The 21,592-nt window shown below is 41.0% G+C and overlaps 1 protein-coding gene across 3 annotated transcripts in view; it reads right to left on the bottom strand.

Moving 5' to 3' along the window:
* coro2ba (coronin, actin binding protein, 2Ba) overlaps positions 1–21,592 on the bottom strand; it is a 53,875-nt gene that overhangs the window by 21,490 nt on the left and 10,793 nt on the right. The window contains exon 1 of one of the 3 annotated variants that reach the window (XM_030076635.1): positions 17,036–17,121. The exons of 1 other annotated variant lie outside the window; for it this stretch is intronic. The gene's annotated coding sequence lies outside the window, so the exon portion shown is untranslated. Of the gene's footprint in view, positions 1–2,538; positions 2,693–17,035; positions 17,122–21,592 lie in introns of those variants that run through there. One more of the 3 variants, XM_030076627.1, reaches the window with a different exon arrangement.

A 21,592-nucleotide genomic window follows, 5' to 3' on the forward strand; every position in this document is an offset into this window, starting at 1 on the left:
GAAATCACACATCAAAGGGGAAACATTTAGATTTCTCCATGTGGGGTATGCTCCCAGGCGGTGTGTTCTGTCAATGGGATTTTCTTTCTTTCTTTTTTCAACTGAAAACAGCCCCATATTTCCTCAATCTTGTTCCCTCAACATAGAGAGAAGAATAATTTCCAGACCTTTGGTCTATTAACAAAAATCCATATTTTGTCAGTAATATCTGAAATGGTGTTCATGGTCAAACTGCTTTCAAAGATACTCTCATTCAAACACACTTTTTTTTTTTTTAGTTAATATTATAATAATACAAAACATTAGCCCTGGGCATGAACACATTAAACATTAACAACATACACAAGCCTGTGATCCCTCTGCAGAAAAATAATGTTGTCCTCATTAATATTGTGTTCTGGTATATGACAGAAATATATAGTACATGTCCAGTGAATAATAACCGAAATGGTGTCTGAAAATAGTGTATAAAACACAGTGCACAGAAATGTTTACATATACTAAACATTAACGTTATTGTCCGGTTTTAAGTTTTCAGCTCTAACAGGTCATCCTAACAGAATGTTTGAGCTGCTATACGCTATAAATAAGGTGCATATACATGTCTTTTATATGATATGTCTACATTTGTGGTCTGAGTGTTCACATATAATTGACATTGTTAGCATGTACACTGGATGCATTAAGTCAAGATGAATGAGCTTCAATGGCAGCAGCTTTAAAATGAATGTATTTCCTTTGTATTAATGTTGTTTGGAGGTAGACTAAGCCACAGACATGATGAGGATACTGAAGAATCGCTCAAACCTAATGTCAACTTCCCATCAGGCAGCACTGTAGTCGCTGGGTGGGCTGTCCCATCTGTGCAGACATGATAAGAGTCACAGATGCACTTATGGGAAATCATCCAAATTGGTCATGGGTGTGAGTCTCTTGAAGTGTGAAAACTGTTTCGACACCAGTTCATGATGCCTCCGATCCAACGTGTCGTTTTTCAAGAGGGAAATGCGACAGAACAGCAGAGTCTTATGCACATCTCTATCACTTGTAAGAAGAGTGATCTCACCAAAATCATTAATCTCTGACAGACACGTTAAATCATGGCCTTGTTCTCTCCCCACTCTATTTTGGTCCGCAAGTGTCTTGTACAACAGAGACGCAGTCAAAGTTTGTGAGCACACTACAGAGCACAAGGGAAGTGGTCAACTTGTGATACAAAGAATTCCCTTTGAATCGAGCCACTCCATTTGTTTGTCACCCCACCACAAGAATGTGTTGATGGAGTTCCTGCTTTTCGGCATGAGCTGTCGGCCCTGAAGGAGACAAAGTTGACTCACAGAACCGGATGTGAAACGCATGGGTTGATATTGCCCCCTCCAATATTGCCTCTCATCAGAGACCTTTTAGAATTTCACTGTGATCGACTGCAGTTTGAGAAAGTTTCATAAACCATGTCATTTTTTTTTTTTTTTTTTTTTTTTTTTTGTGCATGATCCCAGTGAGACCATTGACAGATTCTATCAGCTCACGACAGGAACTGGAGGGAGAAGATTTATGACTCTTGTCAGATCAGTGGCTGGGATGCCGGGTGACATCAGCCAATCCTCTATTCAGCATTGTTCTGTGGACTTGGAGGGGAACTGGTGGGAGTGGTGTGTGCATGCAAATCGAAATGTCCCCAGACCATCCTGTTGCCATTGTCTTTCCCCTTCAAAACCACACTGGAGAGATGGCATCCGACACACAAGTGTGGGCTATCATTTTGCTGTCATTTCATCACTAAACTGAGGCTATAATGCAGGCCACAATGGTTGATATCAACACAGAATGGCTCTGACTTTACATAAAGCTATACCACATGGTTGTGTTTGAGTCCTGCAAAAGTCCACCCTGGGCTCCATTCATCAGTATAAAAACATCTCTCCCACTCAAGCCATTCAAACCAAGATGGACCAGTCTGAAACCATCTCTGTACGAGCAGCACAGTGGCAGCTTGTTAAAGAATTAATGTCAAACAGAAGAGCAGCAGAAAGCGGCCTGAGGGACAGTCAGAGAGAGACAGAGGGAGAGAGACTCGCCTGCTTTGAGCTCCCTTTACAAGGATGCTCATTCATTGGTCACTGGCGTATGGCACGGAGAGGATATGTGTGTGTGTGTTTCTCTGTGTGTGCATCTTCTTTATCTCACACAGAAACCCAGGCATGCACACGCACACTCTCCAGCAGCCGAGTGCACACACACACACACATACAGACACAAAAAAACAGAGGATCAGCAATGCAGAGAGGGAACTGCTTTGTATCCATCAACACAGGTCACAAGACTTGTCTGTTGCTAGCATGATTCCCTCTGGGCTTCAACAGTGTGAGTCTTTATAATAAGTCTGTGGCCAGTCGTACCAAAGTCCTGCAAATCCTCTTTTTTATTTTCTTTTTTGGTTAAACCAAGCCGATTAATACAAATCCCTCTCCCTCTCCATCTGACATCCATATCTGAATAGCACACTTTGTAATGCCCTTATTGAAAATGGCATCTTACCTTACCGGTGTCCTCACAATGACACTATAGCCACTGTTGCTGCGGCCTCCTCAGATTGCAAACGCCCTCCCTCCCTTCTAAGAAAGAGACTCGCCAGGATCTCCTCTCTTCCTTCCTTCCCCCCTTCAAATCCGACCAGACGGCCTCTGCCTGCTCTACCTCTTCCTTCTCTCTCATGTTTTCCTCCCCCCTCCCCTCTACACGCTCTCTTCCCACCCTCTTCTCTTCCTACGTTTACTGATAGCTGGAGGACTCGCCCTCCCTCTTTCCTCCACTTCCCCTACTCTCCCACCCTGTCATTCACTCAACCTCTCTCTCTCTCTTTCCCCCTCTCTCTCTCTCTCTCTCTCTCTCTCTCTCAAAGTGGATATAGCAGCCCTGGAGCAGCTAGCACCCATTCTCTTTCCTCCTCCCTCTCCCACCCATTGCTTTTTTGGAATCACAAGGCCCATCTGGCAGATTCCCAGAAACTTCAGCAGCTCTCCACTCCCTACCAGCATCCCACTTTTCTAATCTCTCTCTCTCCCTCTCTCTCTCTCTCTCTCTCTCTCTCTCTCTCTCTCTCTCTCTCTCTCTCATCCTCTTCTTCATCTTCCCTGTAGTCTAATTCAAAGGACCATGGGTCTGAAATCAACAGAAGGTGAGCCTGCAACCTTGATCTCTGGTGGAAACTGCATTTATCCCTCTGGCAGGACAAAGAAAATTTCAAAATACCATAATATTGAATCTCTTGATTGTAGCTTTTTCAGATCATAAAAACGTGCACAAACACAGAAAGAAAAATTACTAAGGACATCTTCCCGAGACTGACTTGGAGTCCCTTTTAGCACATCTCAGTTGTTTCAAAGCTTAAAACCCTCTAACCCGTCTGCTTCTCCTTGGCAACATCTCCTTCGTGATCGGTACAAATTGAATTAGGGAAATCAATCAGGGATAGTACAGCAGCTTTTACCTGGATTCACTTGAGAGGACAAGAGAGAATGAGAAGAGTAAATGTCCCTGGTACCGTACTTTGCACATTAAATGAAATGCTAGATATTGTTAAATAAGCAGTTTTCATCACCTTTGGGGTTGCATCTAATGAGCACTGACATTCCAACGGTTATGCTATAGTGGAATAGAAAGTGCCCTAAAAGGGAAAAATTGCAGTAGTTGCATAAGTAATGTTAATGAGAAAAAACGATGCTGATATGATGCCCTCTCCTGCCAAACTAATAGTGCTGTGGGTGGGAAAATGGACTGCAGCATGTAATGGTAGGCCTATGTTTTTTTTTTTTTTTTTTTTTTTGCTTATACTAAATCCAAACCCCACCCATGAACTTTTAATTTAAAACACTCAAAAAGTTGTCACAGTTTGCATTAAAAGAAAAAAGGGTTTTATAGGTCAAACTTAAAGGAATACTTGAATGTTTTGAGCAATTTTTCCAATTTACCCAGACTGAGAAAAGATATTTGATACCATTTTCACCTCTGTACATCCAGTGGATTGGTTCCTATCATTTTGTGTTAGCTTAGCATTAAGACTTGGAGTCTATGGGAGTCGTTAGCCTAGCTCTGTCAAAGTGGAAAAATTAATCTTACAGCAAAGCTGAAGCTTTCTTATTTACACAATGCATCATGTATGTATTTAAAATACACTTTTTGGAATAAAAGAAACCAGCGTTATTTATAGGTGGTTACTTAGGTTAATTTGTACCAGATCTTCCTATATCTTCAGCGGTGTGCAGATCACTGTGATAGACGGCAAGATAAATGTGTTCAGCGGGTACATTTCCACCATGTAACTTCTCCCAAAATGACTCTAATTTAAAAAAAAAAAAAATCAAAGACATGTATGTCAAATACACGATACACTGTAAATAAGAGAACTTCAGAGTTGTTGTAAGGGTTATTTTTGCACTTTGACAGAGCTAGGCTAATGACTCCCATAGACATAAAGTCTTTATGCTAAGCTAATACAAAATGTTTACTGTAGGAACTGAGCCAGTGGACGTACAGATGTGAAAATGGTATTGAACATATTGTCTCAGTCTAGATAAGTCGGGAAAAAAAGGTATTGTGCCGAAAACATTGGAATGTTGCTGTAATTGAAAATTATACTACAAAGTAGGCTACATAAAACATAACAGATATTTCATTTTCTGTTATTTACTGTGATTCCTGACTGTTTTTTCTCCTTCATAATATTGTTATAGCTTGCTTTAGCACAGGACCAACATAGCAAATGCAATATTCTTAGTCTCGATGATCTTTGACTTGTTCAAGACTTAAAAGAGTCTGCAACATTCAAGCACCACTTGAAATAGCCTCAAATCAATTAAAGCATTAGTGTGTGCTCCTGTTTTAGACTTTCACACTACATGACACCGCAAGGATCATTAATTACATTTCACAAACACCACTGACTTTGCTTCCTTGCCAAGCATGGGTGCGTTTCCTTCCACGGACAAAATAGCTCTAGAGGTACCCTGTAAATCAATAAAACGTCCCTGCATCCTGTCTCAAAGCATATCGGAAGGTTTAATGGAGCTGCAGAGGGCTGCTTGAACGACTCCAGCTCCGACATCATCGTCTGCTCTCACTACTGAAGCCCTGAGGGTCTCTGGCGTCTCAGTGGCCATGTCAGGCCGCTGCTGACCCCTTTATGTAGAAGCAGCATCAGTTTCCACCCCTGGCCATGTTGGTATGCTGAAGCAGGTGCTGTAGTGAAAACAGTCTCCCCTGATATCTCTGTGGTGTTTGTGTTGGGAGATGTGTGTGGACCCCTGCAGGTTGTACACATGTGTGTGCATCCGTGCGTCTGCCCATGTGTTATCACTGTCTGTATATTTGTGTGCATATTGGTATGCATGCATAAGGCTGCAGGGCAGAATACACCAGAGAGTGTGGTGTGTTTATTGAGTTTTCCTCACCATGCCTTCAGGTACCGCTGCTCTCTTACTCTGCTGTCTGCTCTTTTGTGTCTCCCTCTCTCTTTTTGTCTCTGTTTTTCTTTCTCTTATCATCTAGAAGCAGCGGCTCTTTGTTTTAGGATGACAGACAGATAAAGCTAGCCGGGGAAATGCAAAAAAAAAAAAAAACTATCCAAAACCTTATGAAGCTAACGTCTTCCATTACCAAAGCTACAGTTAAACATCTACTCTCTCTTCAGATTGCACACAGTCCATGGCAGAGCACAAGACCAGACAGATTCTGAGTCATGAAAATCTATTCAAACACCGCCAACTCAAATCAATGGGTATAACTATTCCAATCAAGATTTTCTCAATGCTGCTGCCAGCTGAGGAAGTGGGACCATCTGAAGTCACAGTGAAAAGACACAAAGGGGAAAGCAGCAGGGCGACGGCAGTTCTTGTCACTCCGTCTGCAGACAGGCTTTGTCAGGCCACCATGACATGTTCTAGCTTTTCCTCTGCTACTTTGGCAATGACAGTGTACAGTCATTTATGATTACTTCCTTTCTCCACAAGAATTCAATATCGCAAAAATAGAGAAACCCTGCTGGTTCTTTTGGCCAACGCTCCTCACAGCGTGGAGTGGACTTTTTCCTCGGACTTTCACAGGAAGTGTCACATCTTGGCTGAATTTACTGAAATATCCTTTTATATTGCCCTGGTAATGCCTGACAATTATGGTTATAAAAGCCTTTTGTGTGCTGTGAAGTCACAGACTACTTGTGCAGAGTGTGTGCATGAGTACTTTTGCCTGTTATTAGTTGACAGATGGACTCCAGTAATGTGCTCTTTGGTGTTACTAATTCTTTTCAAAAAAGAAATTATAATGTCACAGACATTCAGAAGTTACTGCTCTGGTACTTTTAAAAAATAACAGCAAGGCCACAATAACACACTATGCCATAGAGGTAACATCAATCTACATTGCATAAAGTAGCTGTAATGAGAGATAATTAGGGTTGGGTGGTAATGTGTTACAATTAACACAAATTAACACATTACTGTACTCTTTCTCAAGTATTTTTTTCCCACCTGCAATCTACTCTTTTCCATGCTACATTTGACCAAACAGGTTGTGTTACAATTGTTTCTTCCTTTGTGAGATCTTAAGGCCAATTTAAACCAAAGATTCATGGATGAGACAAATTCATTTTAGAACGCTGCAGACAAAAGTCCCTACATCTCAGCCTGAATCAACCCAGCTGGATGTTGGACACCAAGTTGCCTTCACGGGAAGTCCAACAGCGGAATATCCCTCTTAAATCCCTTGTAAATTTCTACCATGACGATAACACGGCGTTCGCAGTGTAACCTTACATAATGAGAGGAAGAAACTCTTAATTTCATCTGTGGAGAACACCAAGGAACAGAGCATCCATGTTCCTGAACAGTAAACACCATGTTGGTGAAATTTTATAGATGATAGATGAGGTAGACAAAAGTGAGCATCAACAAAAGGAGCATGTTCATAGGCCAAGTCCTGCTTCTCAAATAATAAACCAGAAATGATGTTTAATGGCAGATGCAGGTCAAACATGCGTTATTAATACTGGTAGTGGTGAAACAGCCACCAAGCGTGCAATGTCTACTGGAAGCAATGTCTTTCCAGTCCTTAACCTGTCACTCACTGACACAGATGCACACACAACATGCAAAAATAAAGCCAACACAGCAGGTAATGGCAGTCTCCATAAATAGCAAACCAATAATATAAAATAAAATAGAACTGAGCACCTGGTTACTGGAAATGTATTTGCATTTGCACCAAATAAAGATGGCACATTATGCACATCATGTATAGAGCAGATAAGCTAATCTTACCTGCGTGCTATAAACCAAAAATAGTAGTGTAACCCTAACCCTTCAACAGAAGTTTTAAAAAAATACATTCAGTGTTTGTTCTACCTCTTCCTCTGCCACAATTCACCGCAGTCCAGACTAGTTGTTGATTGTGATGAAATTTGTATTTTGGGGGCATTGTGTTGTGTAGCATCACAAAGTGGGACATTAACTGAATCAAAGACTCCTCCTTTGGGTTTAACCCTCCTGTTATGTTCAAATTTTACTAACACCCCTTATGTTTGGGGTCAATTTGACCCCAGCAGTTTAAACCTCAACAAAATTATTATAATTAAAATTTTTACCAAAGTTTTTGTGTCAGGTACTTTAGGTTTCTTTGTTGACTACCTAAATAGTCCTTTAAATAAAACATAACTCCCCCCCACCCCCACTTATACATCCAGTATTCCTATTACGCGACTATGGAAAAATATGCAAATCACCATAAAATCTCACTGATTGACCTAAAATTGGAAAGAAATATATTTTTGGTGTTTTAATGGCTTAATAATATTTCTAAGAACAGATTTCTGTTATTTGTAACATTTGGAAAGAAAATCAATTTCTATTATCAAGGATAGTAACATGCCTTATGTTCGGGGTCAATTTGACCCCAGGAAAAAGAAACACAACTTCTGAGTGAGTAACCCAATGTAGGCCTGCAAATGGGTCACATCCAAGTCTTTCCAACTGTCCCCATACACACACCTTCCCTCTAAGTTTGTCATCACAAGTATTTCCTTTCCAACTTATGGTGTTACAAAGAGCTCAAATGCTGATTTTATGTCTTGGACATGGCTGACAGCGTATCTGCTGGGGCCTGGAACCATTTTGATGACATTAGCAGCACTGAGTCTACCCTGTTGTTCATGTGGGGAGAGGGACCATGATACCTCTCCATTTTTGGAAGGTAACGTGTCTGCTGGTGGTTGAGAGACAACAGGAGGGTCAACACTGAGGGTTTCATTCTCATCAGAGGAGGATGCCTCATAACCAGGGTCCTCCTCAACATGATCCTCTGTCTCAGACACATTCTCCTCTGTGTCACTTCACTGTCAAAGAGCTGTGACAAAACCTCACTGGCAGAAAACCTTTGCTTAGTGCTCATATTCAACTGAGAGAGAGCATAAAGTGAGATTACACAGAGTAAGAAGAGAAATGATTTAGAAGGCTGCTGTGCAAGCTTCTATATGTTTGCTCCTCCCCCATGTGGTGGGAACTATCCTCATGTCCTCATGGGAACCATATTTCCCCACCCTCACAGCGCGGGAAATATCGAAGTTCTTGTAGGTATTATGTTTTCCCCTCCCCAATATCTCCCCCCATATCCACCCATGTCAGTGGTTCCCGTACTACTTCAGGTATGGTTATGTTAGGTTAGGGCCCTAAAGCAGAGGGAACTTATCAGAATATCAAATTGCATGTTATAGTGACCTCAGTATCATCAAAAAAACCAAAACAAATGTGTGTAAAATGGTGTTTTTACACCTAAAACAGTCTGGGGTCAAATTGACCCCAAACACCACCGATGCGTACAAAATGCGTACAGGACACTGAAAACATATCATCATGTGAATTTCATGATTACAAGATAGTATCCATTAAATTAGGAAAAGTCATAAAATATGAAGCAAAAAAAATGATGTTAAGCATTTATTTAGAGACATTAAACATTGATTGGGGTCAAATTGACCCCAAACATAATAGGAGGGTTAAAACCAAACAGATGTGTTTCTACTGGCTGTGTGTGTGAATTCACAGGTCAGAATTTACTGAGGGACCTTACCAGTGATTCTGAATGTTTGGCTCATTTACTATATTTTACCCAAATTTTACACTGTAACAAATCATTTTGCAAATAATGTGGTGGCAATAAACATATAACCAACATCCCTTGATTTACAAATTTGAATTTTGGGTTGAAACATCCATGTTACTCATCAGTCATAAGGTTTCCCAAGGGATTATTTTTTTGGCGGAGGGACTGTTTCACTCAGTCCAATTTCAAGTCATCAAAACACAACAGTGTTGCTGCTTTTAGGAAAACTAATGTGGACGACTTTATTACGGTGATGATAAACTGGTGTGAAGAAAGTTTGAAGTCTCTGAAAGTCCATTTTCATATTATAGTGGAATGAATGGAAACCAATGGCTGGATGAAAAGGAGGAGGGAGGATTCGCAAAAACAAGAAGTATGTATCTTTTGCATATTTTATTCTAAACATGCAAAATCACCGGTGTGGTTCTTTAACTATTAGTTACTGTTCATTTTAGAAATATAGGCTTATTCGTCATATTATCTTTGTGCTATGATTATGTTCCTGCAGGTCAGAAGACAGTGTTATATACAACTGATGAGCCTTAGTAAGTGTATATGTGTGTGTGTGTGTGTATGTGTGTGTGTGTGTGTGTGTGTGTGTGTGAGATGGTGGTTTGTTTTTCACTGATGATCACATGAGACACAAGCTCAGCTAATGGCAGCTCTCAGGCCTGGAGCTTCCCCCATTTAAACAGAGTAAAAGGTCCATAGAGTCCACCACCCAAGGACAGGAAGCTCAGAAATCCCACAGGAATGCACTTATCAGGGCAGCAGCACATGGAGGAGTGTGTTGGTTTCAGTGCACAGGCATGCAACTATCGCCTATAAGTTGTCAAGAGGGAAAAAGGAGGAGCATTACCATACATGTCATGTAAAAACAACAGCTACGGCGCTTACTTGATAGTTTGAGACCTTTGCAAATGCTCATTCTCAGCCTTTCTCCTTCCACAACGCAGAGCCACTTCATTGCTTACACTCAGTTGGTCAGTGATCCAAAAGCTAGGAAAATGGTCTAAATTAATAATATCCTCTGTGCTTGGTTGTGCTATCCCCCTGGAGTTTGTGTCACATGCTTTTTGGAGCATAATGATGCAGGCCGGGGCGTAGAGCGGATGAGAGACTGGGGGTGCACGCTAAAGGTGAATGAGAGATACAAAGAAAGAGGGAGAAGAAAGGGAGGACACATGGGGGTTGGTGAATAAAAGTGGGGAGATTGGCTGAGACAGACAGAGGTGGAGACTCAAGGTTAAAGAGAAGAAAGAATGAAAGAAAGAAAGGAAGGAGACGATTAAATATTTAAAGAAACAAAGGAAAAGGGGGAGAGGGAGAGAAGGAGCGGCAGGGGCGCGCCCCAGACAGAGCTGCCCCAAAGATTAAAGCGTGATCACTCCCCTCTGTCAAACCACCTGCCCACTGTCCAGGACACACACACCCACAAACACAAACAGACACACACGCATTACTGAGCCAACAATGGCTTTTTAGGGACAAGACGGTAATGAGATTTTAAAACCTCATTTCAAAATGTACAGCATAGTAGTGCGTGTTTTTCCTCCTAATAGCCATCAAAATTCATAATACATTTCCTCTTGATCAGATACTGACAATATCCTGAGAGCAGAGATTGCATCAGAACATGACTCGGCACTTTCTATCCCTCTTGCTTTTCCTCCCTTTTTCCTCCCTGGCGTGTCAGTAAGCAGAAATGCAACACCAAGTTCACAGAGATGAACAAGGAAAAACACTGCATATTAGACTGTTATGCTATGATGATTTACTTTTATTAACCTGACGAAACTATTAGTTCTCAATCATAAATCATATTAATGCTGTTTGAAGAGAAACCTCAAGGAGATCTGGAGAGGGGGAGTGTTTGAATAAGATATTAAATACAACTCTTAACTAACTGAATATAATATTGTTGTGTGTTATATGTCCACTCCTTATGTGGGCATGCATTTAAGCAAACCAAACAGCTGAAGATAATTGTAGTTGTGTATTAACAGAGAGCTTACTGAGGTTTACAGAGGCAACACAGTAAGATAATGTTTTATCAGAGCACACAGCTCTCATCTGGTACAAAATGAAAATCCTTCGGGCAGCGGTTCAAATTGAGAGAGCTGAGTGGCGCTGAGCCCAAGAAGCAAGCGCAGGAGAAGAAGCACTTTCATCAGAATATTACTGAAATCCATCACTGAAACAAGAGCACCGAGACAGCCTTGTGGCATGATTAATCATTTTGACGAGGGCCGTGATTCCAGATCTGCTAAGATATTGCGGCTGAAAACTTCAAGGTGATTGTTGAGGGAGAGTGCAGATTTTTGGGAGTCTTGCCAAATGGTCACCTTACCCAGTATGTGACAACAGAATTGGCAACAAAATGAACTCTTTGGAGCCACTTTCAATGCCAGAGGAGCTCCTTCAGTGACCATGGTAACTGAGATTGCATAAGTTTTGACATTTTGGGTCAGAGGAAAACAAAAACATATATCTTTAGTGCCTTTGATCACTTAACATAGGCCTATTAAGTATTAGCCTGCACACCAGACGGAGCTCTCTACCAGAGACAGAGACGATCTTGGTGCCAACTCTCTCTTGCAGATATTTTGTAATGTAACTGATGAGATTAACCATCAGTTTGACCAGCCACCGACTTCTCTTTCCCCTAAATTCATCATTTTTTCCAATTCTTGATTCAGACCGTCAGTCTTTTCTGATTATCTTTTGAGAGCTCTTTTGAGAGAGGTTACATTTATTGCTCAGTTTTTCACAAATCTGGGAAAAATAAGCACCCAAGCCTGGACGAGACACCTCGTTTGAAGTTGAGATTCAGTACGCCAGGCATTCCTACTTTACTGTGTCAACGACCAGACAGACTGAACAGCCTCTTGATATCCCCAGCTCTCTCTCTCTCTCTCTCTCTCTCACTCTCTCTCTCTCTCTCTCTCTCACTCACTCTCTCTCCCTCACTCTCTTTCCAGGAGTGGAGGGATGGAAAGAGAGAAAACGCGAGCCCAGACAGAGATCGAAGCCAAGCCGAGCGCCAGACCATCTGCCTGGCCACTCCATTCTAGACGGTGACCGCTTGACCCTTGGCACTGTACCTTTGCAGCATGCAGAAACAGATTAGCGCACGGCTGCAGGCTAGATCACAATTAAAATCAGTTATAAGTTTACATATATGTATACACATATATGTGCTTGTTTGTCCCTGTGAGTCACAGTAAACATGTAGCAACACAATATAAAGAAGCAAAAAATTATATAAACTGCACCATTTATGGAATAGGTCTCATTATTCCATAATATACTGAATATGCAATATAAATATTTGTAGCATATATAAATAACCAAATAAATGCATATGGGTCTCTGTTGGAACCTGATTGAATACACTGAAGGGAACCTAATAACATTCATAATAATAATTAGAACCATATATAGGTCTAGACAATAATGCACTGGGTCCCAGACTATAATTATGTATAATATACAGCTCTACACTACAACGTTTAAGGCTGATTTTTATGATAGAGGGAGCAGATGTTGGATATATTATATCACAGTGGCATTGTTTGTTTTGGTGCAAACAGACCAGACATTTGGCTGGCATGGATACCCGGTGATTTGAATGCACGCCTTCTACAGGAACTAACATGGCGAAGTCATATTTGTGCATTAGGGTGGTTGCCTGTAATCTCTTTAGGGTTACTCACAATGTAGTGTATCAGCAGAGAGCTGCTGCAGGAGCTGCTCTGTGAATTTATGAGGAAATGTTGCGAGTGTATGTTAAAAGTGACACAGTACTGGATGTGTGATTGCACTCTTAATTATCTGACATGATACCAAGAGCAAATAAACATTTGGCTCAGTATGATTAAAAAAAAAAATCTATAGCCAAAATGAGACTGGATTGGATTGTTGCTGCAGCAAAATAAAATAATATAAATAAAAAATACAGTAAAATAACAAGAGAACATGCCAAAGAGGAGCATCTTTATGAGGCTTCATGGTGTTAATGAAGAGTTTCTGTTGGCCAAAAAGACTTGTGTTGGCTTATTGACAGATACACAATATGTGTTAGTTAATGTCCTTATGTGGTGTTTTGTTTCCGTTCGCAAAACTTATTGCCATAATCATCCTCTCGCTCAGCAGCTGAAACACAGGAATGTAAATGTCACAGTCTGTTAACAGCACAGGGTGCAAGGCACAATCCAGGAGAGAGAAACAGATTGTGGCAATTCTGGCAACTTGGGGCAAGAAAACTCCAGATGTTCGTGTTTACTCGGAGCGGGGATTGTGAAGAAAAGATTCCTAATGGGTTTTCCTACCAAGGAAAGCAGGTTGAACCGCAACTGCCAGTGAGAGGCAATAATGGCCTTAAGTCAAGAGAGACATGGTTAGCAATAAAGCTGGTGTAAACACTGGCTGGTGATGGAGCCTGTAAGGTAAAAGCAGACTAATATAACAATGATGCCAGCAGGAAGAAGAGTCTTCAGCTGCCAGCCCCTCTCTGCCTCTCACGCTCTCCCTCATACATACACACAGAGCTCACTGAGGGACGTCCACCTGATGTTGGCATGCTCACGTAAGCAGCTAGTCGAACTTCCCTTTTTTTTTTGTGCCGCACTATCATCTGATCACCTCCCGCCTAACTGACTCCGAACTTCCATATTTCCATCGAAAATAGGGTGACTCCACAAATGCACATTCCCAGGCATGGTGCTGTGGTTAAGGATACGCACTCTTGCTCATCTGGGATTATCTCCTCTGTCTCTTCCTTGTTTTCCTCCCAGCCTTTCAGCTCTCTATTTAAATAATGCAACAACAACAACAACAACAACAGATAAGTGGAGTGCACTATCCTTTAAAAAAATATGCACGTGCACACACACACACAACAAAAACAGAGACAGCGGTAATCGCCTTTGCGTCCTTGTGTGAGCTTGTTAAGCCACTTCTGAAATGACAGTATTCCCATATGTGGGTGAAGGTTAATGTGTTGTGAATTTGACCTATTTCAACGACGCCAGTCTGTTACCGCATGACAAAAATGCTAATGCTATTTTTTCCCACATGCTTATCTCCGTATGTTATTATAATTTCCCTCGTTGCGCTGACCGTGAAAGTGAAAGTGAAACTACAAAACAGGAGACTCAGTATTCAACTTTATTGACAACAAATCCATGGCAGGCCAGTGCGAGCACAGTGTGGCCAACGACATGCTGTGTATCTGTTGCACGGTCATTGAAGCGCATTTCCACTGTGCTACATTGATCTGTTGAATGCCATCCTGTCAATTTGACTTGTACAGTGCCGTGTGTGTACTGGTGCATGTCCCAGTTTCATGGCCAGTTGTAAAACACAGCCCTCTTTTCTCCATCCTCTGCGGAGACTAATGTTTAATTTTGGCTGTCATTCCATAAGGGATTCTCTATTGGCACCCATTGCCCTGGATCTGCTCATTTCCGAGTCATACTTTGGCTTTACTGTGTTATCTGCATTTAACTGATTTCTGTGTATCCCAGTTTAAGTGTTTTTTCCAGTGTTCCAGTCCTGTCACCCAGTGCATTGAAGTTAGTGTCAAATTGATCCATTATGATGCATACAATACAGTAATCAGCTGGCCTGTGCGCTGTTTTGTTTATGCCGCCCTTCTCTGTGCATCAACCAGAGATGTGTGTGTGGTATTTTCTGACTTCTAAAATTAAAATGATGTTAATATCAAATGATAAAAGCTTCCCATCTTGTGTTCCATGATTCGATGAGGTGCCCCTCTCGGCCTCTCTTTGCTGCTGCCCTCAGCACGCTCACCCCGCCACCTACAAACCACAGCCGCCTGCTTTTTTCTCCTGACAGTGTGTCTTTCACCCTGTTAGCCCAGCTCAGGTGTTCACAGCTCTCATTCCTCACTGTCAAGAGGATTGCCAGAGTATTACTCCCACCTTGTTTGACAGACAGGACTAATACAAAAACCCACACGGGGAAATGGCCTCAGCAGAGAAGCACCTGGCTAGCAATCTGTTCAAGACCTCCAAGCTCAGCTACATGATCTGGAAAGCTAATGGACCGCTCAGTTGAAATATGTAAAGGTGGGAATGCAACACTGGATGGATTTTGCAAGTGGAAGGCATTTTGAGTTGTTGTTCAGGGTTACCTTGGCAGAATAATTTAGCCTCCCAGCAGTTTTTGTCATGGTACAGAAAATAGCTTCCAAATTCATTAAAATCTATAAATTCTAGGGAGGTTGTGGGCTTGAAGTCATTAATTCAGAGGTGCCACCTGAAGAAGGGACAACCCATTTACCTCATAAGACATATGAGATAAACAATCACCTGCAACATTTCTTCAGAGATACATGAGTATGTGTACAAAGCATCCCAGTGAACAGGGCCTATGACTGATTTCTTTGTGTTGTTGTGGTTCTTATGGGAAGGCGTGTGGTATGTAAAAAATGTTGCTTTCTAGGCATGCTGGGAGGTCAAAAATCACAATTTCCTACTGAGGGAAATGCAGTGAAATGGCCCTACAAATATAAAATAAAATGCAAATTCAACAGAAGAAACTGCAGTTGTCAGACACGGCGTCAACATGGCAGCATACACTGTAAACACTACAGAGATTGTAATTTTAATCCTCCTCATACAATTACAGTAAAAACGAGTATTGGGTCGCATAGTTACTTGGGAGTTAAACAAGTCCATGTGGTGGCAGAATATCTTCATGACGCACAAGATGCCTCTCCATGCTTCATACTCCACTGCTCATTTGGGTGGTGGATCGCTGAACGCTGTGTGAACATTAACTGGACCCAGTGAAATATGCAATAAAGTAGTTTCCACCCAGATCGAGCCAAAGCAAGCAAACTATAGGTGTGACAGCGGCCTTCAGTTAAATTTCCAGCCACATGACTTCAAACCCATCAAAACATCGGTTTGGTAAATGGTTAAACAAAAATGTGACATGTAACATCACACTTACCTTGGCTACGTTGGACATGTAACGTATATGGACCGTTTGCGGAGCATATGTGCTGCAGAAGGTATGTTTTTACTGGCTACACCTGCAGCGTGTGTTCAGCGTAGAGTTGTGTGAAAAGTCACAGGGGAAAGAACATGGCAAGCACTCGTTTTTGGATTGTGTGGGATTGTGTCTTTAGTTTTTGGACCCAGCACAGCGCTGTGAAACTTTTTCACCGGCTTTGTGTGATGTGGGTAAGTTACAGACTACGGTAGGCTGCGTAAGGGATGGAGTTACTAAGCAACCGCCAGCAAGAATTGGCAAAATTAATGCAGACATGACAATCAAAACACTTTAAACTATCAACACTTTATAACCTACTGTATATTTGAGTTAAAGGGCCGCACACACCTCATGTAAAAAAAAATATAAATTGAAAATTATTATAGCTGATTCCATTGATTACAGTGGAAGTGTAGTCGTGCAGTATCCACTCTGCATATGTTGTGTGTTCAATGGTGTCACAGTTGCCAAAAATCTATTCTAACTAGAAAGCTAACATTGTTAAATATCACAGATTTTCGCATGGGGAGAAACTGTCACACTTTGCATCATCCATGTTTGCTGCACCTGATTTAACCGTTATCACACCACTGACTGGACGTTATCAGTCATCACCCCAGCGGGTATGGGATGGTAGGTGCCCACTGCACCTTCGAGTGCGTCAGAGGGCTGTTATCATTTATTCCTATTGTCAGTCACTTTTAACCACTCAAATGTTAGTTTAGCTTTCATTAGCTACTTGGTTAAGATTAGGAAAGAGTCTTTGCTGCAGTAAAGAAAGGGTTAGTGATGGTTAAGTTCAGGAAAAGGTTGAAATTTAAATTTAAGACAATGTTCCCTAAAGTTACATAGCTAATCTTACCTGGCCAAAACTGAACACGGTTCATGCTTTAGTCAGGATTCGATCCCCGTGATCTGGAGTGAAGGTCCGTGTGATTGACTCATTCACCGTCTCAACCACCTCCTTCTGTGACCGACCTCATTGGTCCCATTTGACAGGTTAAGACAGACTGATGATAGGAATAAAGGATAACAACTTCTGACCCACTAGAAGGTGCAGTAAGGACCTACTAACCCGTACCTGTGCAGGTTATAATTCAATGGTGTGATAAATGTCAAATCGGGTGCTTCTACACAACTTATTTTTCTTTAAGCTGGATCACTGGAAGACACAGACATGCCAACTGTCCGGTTTTAAATTTCCAACTTCTGTGTTTGAATGAAGAAATGAAACAGTTATCAGTGTGAAAATCACACAGTAATATTCAACTTGCTATTACTCTCCAGCTATTCTTTTTTTTTTTATTACTCCTTTAACTGCTGTTTCATTTTCACTCAAGAATATGCCATTGCCAACTTTTAGCATACAGTAAACATATCCCTCTCCCTTTTTGAAATGCCTATACTACTATACTATCAAATTTGCCTCGCCTCTTCCCTAAACCAGGAATCCTCCAAGTAAATAAAAAACCTGGCGCAGCAACATACACCCAGAAAACCCTGTCAGCCCGAGTCAGCAGCCACAGCCAAGAAGCACTGAGCTGGAATGCAGACCCAGCCGTCTCTCCGCTCGTGAGTCCCTGCTCCCCCCTGCTCCTCCCTGCACCCCCTTACTCCCCCCTGCCACAGACACACACTCTCCTTCCCCCCTGACAAACAGGAATGCAGGGAAATCGCACGGGTCTGTACACAACAGTGTGGCATCCTCAGCATTTTCCTGAGCAATGGGACTTCATTGTCCTTCACTTCAATTGTCCAAACCTCCCTTTCAAACAGCCAGCCCATGATTATTATTGCTACAGCTAGAAGTTACTTTCTCCACAACTGTGAATCGGATTAACAAAGAACGTAGAGATGGGCTTCTAATCAACTGTAAGGATGGAATTTGTCATTAAAGTCCAGGATGACATCCAGTTAGATTGGAAATTCAGTTCCTGCGCTAATTTATATTTTAAGGAATTCTCTGCGAATGTGCCATTTATCTCTAATCTGATTTATTTGGGATTGTTTTTAGGGCTACAATCAGATATAGCACAGAATGCACAGAAAAGATATACCGGTATATGTATATATGTGTGTATATATGTACATATATATATATATATATATACATGTACAGTTTATGCTCACATATATGCACATGAACTTAGCATATTATGGTATGAAGTTACAGCAAAATAACACGGCCATAAAAAAATAGAAATCGTATAATATTTTAAAATTCTACCGTATAAATGGTAAAATGGAACAAAATGAATTAAAAGCTTTGCATGAATAGTGATCTGAAACGCAAACATTTCCATGAGTAATATAGTTTATGTTTTACACAACTGGAGTGCCATGAATTTTAACACCCAATAATTTCTAAAGGCTCTTTGTTTCCTGCCACTGTTTATGTGCCATTCACTTTGTGACAGACACACATACTGTACCCACTGTGTCACCATAGTGACACCAATGGAAATCTAGACAGCTGGAATTGCAAGTTCTGTTGAAATAAAAGGACAAAGTGACATTTCTGTGAAATTTACTTCAGTATAAATCACACCCACTGATGAAGTGTCACATTCCCATAAACACATAACTTTGTGGAGGAGGAAAATTAACTATTACCATTTCAGTGACATAAGTGATAAGTACACACATAATATGTTGTTTTGATGTTAACATTTAAAGTTCATGCTTTGATTTCTCATTGATTTTCAACCTCAAACCAGCCTGACCACTGCTCAAAGTCTCCATTCGAACAGAATCAGTCATTTGGCCTCACATTCAGTCTTAAAAACCTGCTTTTCTCCAAACAAGTGAAACAATGTGCCAGTGGGATGAGATAATCCCACTTGTTTCCAATGCAGTTTCAGGAATTTTTCAGAAATATGTTGCAGCAAGGCAGAATAAGGCATACCAGCCCACTTGGATCAGGAAATTGACACTTGATTCAAGAAAAGTTTGGAAATGAGGTCATTAACACTGGAAAATAAGTGGGATTATCTCATCCCAGTGGCAGATTTTTTGCTTATCTTTGATTGAAGAAAAACTGATTCCACTTGAATATGAAACTAAATGACTCTTTAAGATGCCGATTTTATTGCGATGACCTCAAAGAGTCATGGTGTTGACCAAAGACTTCTCCCCAGATCTCATCCAGCAAAATGCTGACAAGCCAGTCCTGCTCAATGCTGGCACTTTCACCACATAGTCTCTGTAAGAGGCTTATGTATTTATGGTCTATGTGATCTCCTAATGGATTATCAGTTTGGGCCGGGCTGCCATGACTAACTGCCTCTGAATGATTATATATGCCTTTTGTGCACAGGTCATCATGTTTGTCAGAGCTGAATAGATTGCAGCACATAGTTATTACCAGCACGCCATTATGGAGGAAGTGAGTGAGGAAGACGTAGGGATGAAGGCAGATGAAGATCACATCAATGTGTAGTGCTGGGTGAAATGAAACCCATGAAAAACAGAAAATCATCTCTTGTGTGATCTCTGTCTTGTTCAAGGAAACACAAAGATTTGAAAAGGACTTTGAAATGGACTGTAAGCCTATATAAATGTATCAGTGGACCAACACATGAATGAAAATGTTGCCATTGGAGAAAAATATATTGGTTAAAAAAAAAAAAAAAAAAAAAAAAGATAGATGTAAATTAATCGATTGTAAATAGATTAAAAAGATCACAAAATAGTTGCTCATGGTATATACTGTCACATTTAACTTTTGGTCATGTTTTTTATATTGCCTTAATGTCTTAATAGTATGTCTTATAAAGTCTCTGTATGTGTCCTTACAATGTGCGCTACACTAAGATACTGTAAATTCCTCTCAGCTGTTGTTGACAAGGCAAATAAAGCGGAATTGAACTGAAACTGAGAATTCAAGGAAACTCAGCAGGGTTTTCTGTTTTTTTTTTCCCCCCATTGTGTCAGAACAGACCTCAACAGACGCAGAGTTACAGTTCAACATTTTCAGCCATTCTGTCCTCAAGCAATCCCTGCGGTGCTTTATACGCTGTAATATTATAAGAAAAAAAACATACAACACTGGACAAAGAGGTGCGGAGACAACATGTTTACTGGATCAGTAGCAATTCCTTTTTGTTAATTCAAAGAATAGAATCTGAAATACCATTGAAACATATTATACCAAAACCATCACCCTCAGGATACAATGTAGATATAAAAGAGGCATTTTCACAGTGCTGCAGAAACTAATATCTATATTTACTCTGCTATCAATGCCCATGGCAAAACACAGAGCTGAATTTGACCTTGGTGCACTTCAGTGAGGATGAGTGTGTGTGTCTGTGTGTGTGTGTGTGTGTGTCTGTGTGTGTGCATGCGTGGGCTGCGGTATTGCCCTCCACGGATGTGCTCTCACTAGTTGACTCCCCCCACCCCCACCCCCACCCCCACCCCCCCACTCACTGCTCTCTTATGCACACTCAACTCTCCGGCTCAGTCTCATTCACTGATGAATGCGGCTCTGCCTCTGTATAATATTATACACTAAAATAAACTCTGATATGTAAAGTGAAAATGTGCTGTGGACCTTAATTCAATTAGTGCTTGAATTAGCATCAGACATCATGTTACAGCACATGTGACCACCGTGAATCATTCTTTGAGGAAACATCGAGGAGGATTCATAATAGGACACAAAACAAATGCAAGCCGATGTCACACAAAGCATGCACAAAAAAAAAAGAAAAGAAAAGAATAAAGAAAGCACAGCACAGCACAGAGCAGAGCTGCTGTCAGCCTCATGCCTGGAAATGTGATGTGGCATAACATTACGTAAGTAAATGCCATGCCACTTATCAAGGCTAGCTACCAAGCAGCTACTGTCTCACAGTGAAAATGGACCACCCCGACTCTCGCTGCAGTGGCGCTGTGACGGCCTGGATGGCTGACATGCTCTGATCACTGCAGCTTGACCGGTGCTACCACAGAGACGCTCAAAAGCAAAGAAAACAGCACCGCTTTCTTCTCTCAGTGTTCATTGAGCACCTCTGCTCTAACTAGCACAGCTCTGGATGGTCGAGTCTTTACAGGAACGTGCTGGTTTTATTACTTTGTGACATGGAGTCACCGGCAACTTTTGAGCTAAATTTAAAATGGCATACAATACTTTCAATCAACACTGAAGAGTTAAAACAACATAAAACAAAGTAATGAGGAAAACAAAAGAATGACTCATAATATTTGTAATAATTGATAGTTTATTATAATGTATACAATTTCAATCATAGCAAACAAACACAGAAGAGGCCAGCACTGTACAGACACTATCTAGGCCTTTCAGTTGCTGTATGTAATTGTACTTCGCAGTTACTAATTATACCAATTATAAAACTAATTATAATATTGTACAGCTTTAACTGTGTACAAATTGAAAATATGCACACACAGAATA

Source organism: Myripristis murdjan, chromosome 3 (genome assembly GCF_902150065.1).
Source record: "Myripristis murdjan chromosome 3, fMyrMur1.1, whole genome shotgun sequence".
In the NCBI taxonomy this organism is placed as follows: Eukaryota; Metazoa; Chordata; class Actinopteri; order Holocentriformes; family Holocentridae; genus Myripristis; species Myripristis murdjan.